The sequence below is a fragment of the Plectropomus leopardus genome, chromosome 11 (assembly GCF_026936395.1).
Source record: "Plectropomus leopardus strain MGB_pleo_1.0 chromosome 11, ASM2693639v1, whole genome shotgun sequence".
Taxonomy (NCBI): Eukaryota; Metazoa; Chordata; class Actinopteri; order Perciformes; family Serranidae; genus Plectropomus; species Plectropomus leopardus.
Genome location: NC_142186.1, coordinates 4,735,448 through 4,745,511, shown reverse-complemented (window position 1 = coordinate 4,745,511; position 10,064 = coordinate 4,735,448).

The window sequence follows — 10,064 nt, the reverse complement described above, 5'->3', positions numbered from 1 at the left end:
TATGAGTTTATACTATGAGTTTTGATGCCATTTTGGACGTAATACTATAATAAGGCATTTCTATGTCATTTTTAACTATACACTATAGTGTGGTGTTTTTATCCCATTTTGGATGACATGCTATAGTATGACGATTTTATGCCATTCTGGACAACATACTTTAGTGTGGCGTTTCCATGCCATTTTGGACGACACATCATACTTTGACTTTTTCATACTATTTTGAACAACATTCTATACTATGACTTTTTTTCTGCCATTTTTTTTGACGACATATTGTGCTATGACCTTTTCTTGCCATTTTGGACTACATATCGTAGTATCGATATTTTATGCCATTTTGGACGATATATTATAGTATGAAGGGTTTTTTCCATTTTGGACAGCATACTATTCTATGACATTTCATTTCCGTTTTGGAAGACATGCTAAACTATGATGTTTTTATTCCATTTTGGATGAAATACTATACTATGACTTTTTATGCCATTTTTGACGACATACTATACTACGGCGTTTTTATGCCATTTTGGACGACACACAATAGTGCCAAACTTTTATGCCATTTTGGACAACATACTAAGGTTGTATGAGGTTTTTTTTACTGTGATGTTTTTATGTCATTTTGGACAACATACTATACTATGATGTTCTCATTCCACTTCGGACAACATACTATAGTATGTTTTTTTTTTTTTATGGCCATCTTGGAAGACATACTAAAGTATGGCATATTTATGCCATTTTTGATGACACACTATAAAATGTTTTTATGACATTTTAGATGACATTCTATACTATGGGATTTTTCTGCCATTTCGGAGGACATACTATAGTTTTGTGTTTTTATGCAATTTTGGACAACAAACTATACTATGATGTTTTTGTGCCATGTTGGATGATATAGTACTAGCACTACCATTTTTGAAGACAGTATACTATGACATTTTAATGCCAATTTGCACAACATACTATACTATGATGTTTTTATGCATTTACAAATGTCGTTTTTAGGCCAGTTTTGACGACATACTATAGTTTGACATTTATATGCCACTTTCGAAACATATTATAGATACATACATACATGTTTTCAATGCCATTTTGGATGACATACTATAATATGAATTTTTCATGACATTTTCGATAACATACTATACTATGAGGTTTTTATGCTATTTGGACGACGTACTAGCAACGTTTTTATGCTATGTTGAATGACATACTACAGTATGACGTTTCTTTGCCATTTTGGTCAACATACTGTACTATGACGTTTTCATGCCATTTTGGATGACATACTATACTATGAGGTTTTTATGCCAATTTTAATGACATACTATAGAATGACGTTTTTATGCCATTTTGGACAACATACTTAAGTATGATGTTTTTATGCCATTTTTGACGACATACTATAGTATAGTGTTTTTATGCCATTTTGGACAACATACTATACATACTGACGTTAATATGCCATATTGGCCGACATACTGTAGTATGATATTTTCATGCAATTTATAATGACATAGTATACTATGACTTTTTCATGCAATTTTGGAAAACAACCAATACTATGAGGTTTTTGTGCCATTTTGATGGATATACTATAGTCAAGTGTTTCATGTCATTTTGGACGACATGCTATAGTATGGAGTTTTTATTGAATTTTAGACAACACACTGTCATATGGCTTTTTTATACCATTTTGGACAACATACATAATGCATGAAGCATTTGTGCCATTTTGGGCGACGTACTATGATATGATGTTTCCATACCATTTTGGATGACATACTAATGTATGACTTTTTTATGCCGCCTTGGAAAAAATAATATAGTATGAAGTTTTTATGCCATTTTGGACGACATGCTACAGTATGACAATTTATTGCCATTTTGGATGACATACTATACTATGATGGGTTTTTCTTTTGCCATTTTTAAGGACATATTAAAGTATATAAGTATGTAAAAAGTAAATAGCGTTTTAATGCCATTTTGGACAACATACTTTAGTGTGAAATTATATGCCACTTTAGAAGACATACAATGGTATGACGTTTTCATGCCATTTTGGACGACATATCATAGTGTACTGTTCTTATAACATTTTGGAGGACATACTTAGTATAGCTTTTTTATGCCATTTTGGATGACATAATATAGTAGAATGTTTTTATGCCAATTTGGACAGCATACTGTCGTATGACTCTTTTATGCCATTTTGGAGGACATACTACACTCTGATGTTTCTATGTCCTTGAGCGACATACTATATATGACATTATTATGCCATTTTGACTGACATACAATAGTATGAGGTTTACATGCCATTTTGTGCAACATACTATACTATGATTTTTTTATGCAATTTTGGACAACATACTACAGTATGACATTTTTATTCAATTTTGAAGGCATACTAATGTATAACATTTTTATGCCATTTTGGACTACATACTAGTACAGCGTTTTTATGCTATTTTGGACAACATACTACAGTATAAAATTTTTATGCCAGTTTGGACAACATGCTATAGTATGTTTCATTCTATAGTATGTCGTCCAAAATGACACAAAAACATCAAAGAGCCAAAAACATATTAATTTAACATATTGAAAAATGGTCAAAAATGTCAAAAAAGTCAAATTTTAATGTCAATTTCAATTTCAATGTCATTAAAATGGCAGAAAATGACTACTATAGCATGTAGAGAGGCGTCAGAGTATACAAAGTGGGGAAAAATAATTAAAAAAAGCCAAAAACATCATAATTTAGCATGTTGAAAAAATAACTGAAAACGCCATTGAATAGTACGTTGAAAACGTCAAACTTTGAAATGTCATAAAAATGACTGAAAACAACATATTATACCTTGTACAGATGTGTCATAGTATACAAAGTGGAAAAACAGCCAGAAAAAGCCAAAAAAGTAATATTTAGCATATCAAAACAATCACAACAAACGCCATAGTATGGTATGTCGAGAAATTTTGACACGTTATAACAATTGCTGAAAACGATATATTAAAGCTTGTAGAGATGTGTGAAAGTGGAAAAAAAGCCAAACAAGGCCAAAAACATCATAGTTTAGCATGTCAAAAAAATGACTAAAAATGCCATAGTATAGTATGTTGAAAACGTCAAATTTTGACATGCCATAAAATGTCTGAAAACAACATATTATAGCATGTAGAGATGCGTCAAAGTATACAAAGTGGAGAAAAGACCAAAAAAGTCATGATTTATCATGTTGAAAAAATGACCGAAAATGCCATAGTATGTAATGTCGAAAAAATAACCGAAAATGCCATAGTATAGTATGCTGACATAGACATGTTATAAAATGGTTGAAAATGACATATTATAGCTTTTAGAGAAAGGTCATAATATACAAAGTGGAAAAGGCCAAAAAAGTTCTAATTTAGCTTATTGAAAAAATGACCGAAAATGCCATGTCAAATACGATAATGCCATAGTATAGTATGTCAAATATGTCAAATTTTGACATGTCATAAAAATGGCTGATAAGGACATTTAATAGCTTGTAGATGTGTGTTTTAGTATACAAAGTGAAAAAAAAGCCAAGAAAGGCCAGAAACATCATAATTTAGCATGTCAACAAAATGGACGATAATGCCATAGTATAGTATGTCAAATATGTCAAATTTTGACATGTCATAAAAATGGCTGATAAGGACATTTAATACTTTGTAGAGGCACATTTTAGTATACAAAGTGAAAAAAAGGCCAAGAAAGGCCAGAAAAATCATAATTTAGCACGTCAACAAAATGGATGATAATGCCTTAGTATAGTATCTCAAAAACATCAGATTTTGACATGTCATAAAAAAGGTTGATAAGGACATTTATTAGCTTGTAGAGGCGTGTTTTAGTATACAAAGTAAAAAAAAGGCCAAAAAAGGCCAGAAACATCATAATTTAGTATGTCAACAAAATGGATGATAATGCCATAGTATAGTATGTCAAAAACATCAGATTTTGACATGTCATAAAAATGGCTGATAAGGACATTTAATAGCTTGTAGATGCGTGTTTTAGTATACAAAGTGAAAAAAAAGCCAAGAAAGGCCAGAAACATCATAATTTAGCATGTCAACAAAATGGACGATAATGCCATAGTATAGTATGTCAAATATGTCAAATTTTGACATGTCATAAAAATGGCTGATAAGGACATTTAATACTTTGTAGAGGCACATTTTAGTATACAAAGTGAAAAAAAGGCCAAGAAAGGCCAGAAAAATCATAATTTAGCACGTCAACAAAATGGATGATAATGCCTTAGTATAGTATCTCAAAAACATCAGATTTTGACATGTCATAAAAATGGCTGATAAGGACATTTATTAGCTTGTAGAGGCGTCTTTTAGTATACAAAGTAAAAAAAAGGCCAAAAAAGGCCAGAAACATCATAATTTAGTATGTCAACAAAATGGACGATAATGCCATACTATAGTATGTCAAAAATGTCAAATTTTGACATGTCATAAAAATGTCTGAAAATAACATAATATAGCATGTAGAGATGCGTCATACTATACAAAGTGGAAAAAAAGGCCAAAAATGTCACGATTTAGCATGTCCAAGAAATGACAGAAAACGCCATAGTACAGTATTTTGAACACATCAAATTTTGACATGTCATTACAATGTCTGATAAGGACATTTAATAGATTGTAGAGGCGCGTTTTAGTATACAAAGTGAAAAAACGGCTAAAAAAGGCCAGAAACATCATGATTTAGCATGTCAACAAAATGGATGATAATGCCTTAGTATAGTATCTCAAAAACATCAGATTTTGACATGTCATAAAAAAGGTTGATAAGGACATTTATTAGCTTGTAGATGCGTGTTTTAGTATACAAAGTGGAAAAAAGGCCAAAAATGTCACAATTTAACATGTCAAAAAAATTACCAAAAACGCCATAGTATGGTATGTCAAAAATGTCAAATTTTGAAATGTCATGAAAATGTTTGAAAACTCCATAGTATAGTATGTCGAAAAAAATCAAATTTTGACATGTCATAAAAATGGCTGATAAGGACATTTAATAGCTTGTAGATGTGTGTTTTAGTATACAAAGTAAAAAAAAAGGCCAAGAAAGGCCAGAAACATCATAATTTAGCATGTCAACAAAATGGACGATAATGCCATAGTATAGTATGTCAAATATGTCAAATTTTGACATGTCATAAAAATGGCTGATAAGGACATTTAATAGCTTGTAGATGCGTGTTTTAGTATACAAAGTGGAAAAAAAAGCCAAGAAAGGCCAGAAACATCATAATTTAGCATGTCAAAAAAATGACCAAAAACGCCATAGTATAGTATGTCGAAAAAAATCAAATTTTGATATGTCATAAAAATGGCTGATAAGGACATTTAATAGCTTGTAGATGCGTGTTTTAGTATACAAAGTGAAAAAAAAGCCAAGAAAGGCCAGAAACATCATAATTTAGCATGTCAACAAAATGGACGATAATGCCATACTATAGTATGTCAAATATGTCAAATTTTGACATGTCATAAAAATGGCTGATAAGGACATTTAATAGCTTGTAGATGCGTGTTTTAGTATACAAAGTGAAAAAAAAGCCAAGAAAGGCCAGAAACATCAAAATTTAGCATGTCAAAAAAATTACCAAAAAAGCCATAGTATAGTGTGTCGAAAAAAATCAAATTTTGACATGTCATAAAAATGGCTGATAAGGACATTTAATACTTTGTAGAGGCACATTTTAGTATACAAAGTGAAAAAAAAGGCCAAGAAAGGCCAGAAACATCATAATTTAGCATGTCAACAAAATGGACGATAATGCCATAGTATAGTATGTCAAAAATGTCAAATTTTGACATGTCATAAAAATGGCTGATAAGGACATTTATTAGCTTGTAGAGGCACATTTTAGTATACAAAGTGAAAAAAAGGCCAAGAAAGGCCAGAAAAATCATAATTTAGCACGTCAACAAAATGGATGATAATGCCTTAGTATAGTATCTCAAAAACATCAGATTTTGACATGTCATAAAAAAGGTTGATAAGGACATTTATTAGCTTGTAGAGGCGTGTTTTAGTATACAAAGTAAAAAAAAGGCCAAAAAAGGCCAGAAACATCATAATTTAGTATGTCAACAAAATGGACGATAATGCCATAGTATAGTATCTCAAAAACATCAGATTTTGACATGTCATAAAAATGGCTGATAAGGACATTTAATAGCTTGTAGATGCGTGTTTTAGTATACAAAGTGAAAAAAAAGCCAAGAAAGGCCAGAAACATCATAATTTAGCATGTCAAAAAAATGACCAAAAACGCCATAGTATAGTATGTCGAAAAAAATCAAATTTTGATATGTCATAAAAATGGCTGATAAGGACATTTAATAGCTTGTAGATGTGTGTTTTAGTATACAAAGTGAAAAAAAAGCCAAGAAAGGCCAGCAACATCATAATTTAGCATGTCAACAAAATGGACGATAATGCCATAGTATAGTATGTCAAATATGTCAAATTTTGACATGTCATAAAAATGGCTGATAAGGACATTTAATAGCTTGTAGATGCGTGTTTTAGTATACAAAGTGAAAAAAAAAGCCAAGAAAGGCCAGAAACATCAAAATTTAGCATGTCAAAAAAATTACCAAAAACGCCATAGTATAGTATGTCGAAAAAAATCAAATTTTGACATGTCATAAAAATGGCTGATAAGGACATTTAATACTTTGTAGAGGCACATTTTAGTATACAAAGTGAAAAAAAGGCCAAGAAAGGCCAGAAAAATCATAATTTAGCACGTCAACAAAATGGATGATAATGCCTTAGTATAGTATCTCAAAAACATCAGATTTTGACATGTCATAAAAATGGCTGATAAGGACATTTATTAGCTTGTAGAGGCGTGTTTTAGTATACAAAGTGAAAAAAAAGCCAAGAAAGGCCAGAAAAATCATAATTTAGCACGTCAACAAAATGGACGATAATGCCATAGTATAGTATGTCAAAAATGTCAAATTTTGACATGTCATAAAAATGGCTGATAAGGACATTTATTAGCTTGTAGAGGCGCATTTTAGCATACAAATAAAAAAAAAGGTCAAAAAAGGCCAGAAACATCATAATTTAGCATGTCAACAAAATGGACGATAATGCCATAGTATAGTATGTCAAATATGTCAAATTTTGACATGTCATAAAAATGGCTGATAAGGACATTTAATACTTTGTAGAGGCACATTTTAGTATACAAAGTGAAAAAAAGGCCAAGAAAGGCCAGAAAAATCATAATTTAGCACGTCAACAAAATGGATGATAATGCCTTAGTATAGTATGTCAAAAACATCAGATTTTGACATGTCATAAAAAAGGCTGATAAGGACATTTATTAGCTTGTAGAGGCGTGTTTTAGTATACAAAGTAAAAAAAAAGCCAAAAAAGGCCAGAAACATCATAATTTAGCATGTCAAAAACATTACCAAAAACGCCATATGTCGAAAAAAATCAAATTTTGACATGTCATAAAAATGGCTGATAAGGACATTTAATAGCTTGTAGATGTGTGTTTTAGTATACAAAGTGAAAAAAAAGCCAAGAAAGGCCAGAAACATCAAAATTTAGCATGTCAAAAAAATTACCAAAAACGCCATAGTATAGTATGTCGAAAAAAATCAAATTTTGACATGTCATAAAAATGGCTGATAAGGACATTTATTAGCTTGTAGAGGCGCATTTTAGTATACAAAGTGAAAAAAAGGCCAAGAAAGGCCAGAAAAATCATAATTTAGCATCAACAAAATGGATGATAATGCCATAGTATAGTATGTCAAAAACATCAGATTTTGACATGTCATAAAAATGGCTGATAAGGACATTTAATAGCTTGTAGATGCGTGTTTTAGTATACGAAGTGAAAAAAAAGCCAAGAAAGGCCAGAAACATCAAAATTTAGCATGTCAACAAAATGGACGATAATGCCATAGTATAGTATGTCAAATATGTCAAATTTTGACATGTCATAAAAATGGCTGATAAGGACATTTAATAGCTTGTAGATGTGTGTTTTAGTATACAAAGTGAAAAAAAAGCCAAGAAAGGCCAGAAACATCAAAATTTAGCATGTCAAAAAAATTACCAAAAACGCCATAGTATAGTATGTCGAAAAAAATCAAATTTTGACATGTCATAAAAATGGCTGATAAGGACATTTAATACTTTGTAGAGGCACATTTTAGTATACAAAGTGAAAAAAAGGCCAAGAAAGGCCAGAAAAATCATAATTTAGCACGTCAACAAAATGGATGATAATGCCTTAGTATAGTATCTCAAAAACATCAGATTTTGACATGTCATAAAAAAGGTTGATAAGGACATTTATTAGCTTGTAGAGGCGTGTTTTAGTATACAAAGTGAAAAAAAGCCAAGAAAGGCCAGAAACATCAAAATTTAGCATGTCAACAAAATGGACGATAATGCCATAGTATAGTATGTCAAATATGTCAAATTTTGACATGTCATAAAAATGGCTGATAAGGACATTTAATAGCTTGTAGATGCGTGTTTTAGTATACAAAGTGAAAAAAAGGCCAAGAAAGGCCAGAAAAATCAAAATTTAGCATGTCAAAAAAATTACCAAAAACGCCATAGTATAGTATGTCGAAAAAAATCAAATTTAGACATGTCATAAAAATGGCTGATAAGGACATTTATTAGCTTGTAGAGGCGCATTTTAGTATACAAAGTGAAAAAAAGGCCAAGAAAGGCCAGAAAAATCATAATTTAGCATGTCAACAAAATGGATGATAATGCCTTAGTATAGTATCTCAAAAACATCAGATTTTGACATGTCATAAAAAAGGTTGATAAGGACATTTATTAGCTTGTAGATGCGTGTTTTAGTATACAAAGTGAAAAAAAAAGCCAAGAAAGGCCAGAAACATCAAAATTTAGCATGTCAAAAAAATTACCAAAAACGCCATAGTATAGTATGTCGAAAAAAATCAAATTTTGACATGTCATAAAAATGGCTGAAAAGGACATTTAATACTTTGTAGAGGCACATTTTAGTATACAAAGTGAAAAAAAAGGCCAAGAAAGGCCAGAAACATCATAATTTAGCACGTCAACAAAATGGACGATAATGCCATAGTATAGTATGTCAAAAATGTCAAATTTTGACATGTCATAAAAATGGCTGATAAGGACATTTATTAGCTTGTAGAGGCGCATTTTAGCATACAAATAAAAAAAAAGGTCAAAAAAGGCCAGAAACATCATAATTTAGCATGTCAACAAAATGGACGATAATGCCATAGTATAGTATGTCAAATATGTCAAATTTTGACATGTCATAAAAATGGCTGATAAGGACATTTAATACTTTGTAGAGGCACATTTTAGTATACAAAGTGAAAAAAAGGCCAAGAAAGGCCAGAAAAATCATAATTTAGCACGTCAACAAAATGGATGATAATGCCTTAGTATAGTATGTCAAAAACATCAGATTTTGACATGTCATAAAAAAGGCTGATAAGGACATTTATTAGCTTGTAGAGGCGTGTTTTAGTATACAAAGTAAAAAAAAAGCCAAAAAAGGCCAGAAACATCATAATTTAGTATGTCAACAAAATAAAACATTACCAAAAAGTATAGTATGTCAAAAAAATCAAATTTTGACATGTCATAAAAATGGCTGATAAGGACATTTAATAGCTTGTAGATGTGTGTTTTAGTATACAAAGTGAAAAAAAAGCCAAGAAAGGCCAGAAACATCAAAATTTAGCATGTCAAAAAAATTACCAAAAACGCCATAGTATAGTATGTCGAAAAAAATCAAATTTTGACATGTCATAAAAATGGCTGATAAGGACATTTATTAGCTTGTAGAGGCGCATTTTAGTATACAAAGTGAAAAAAAGGCCAAGAAAGGCCAGAAAAATCATAATTTAGCACGTCAACAAAATGGACGATAATGCCATAGTATAGTATGTCAAAAACATCAGATTTTGACATGTCATAAAAATGGCTGATAAGAACATTT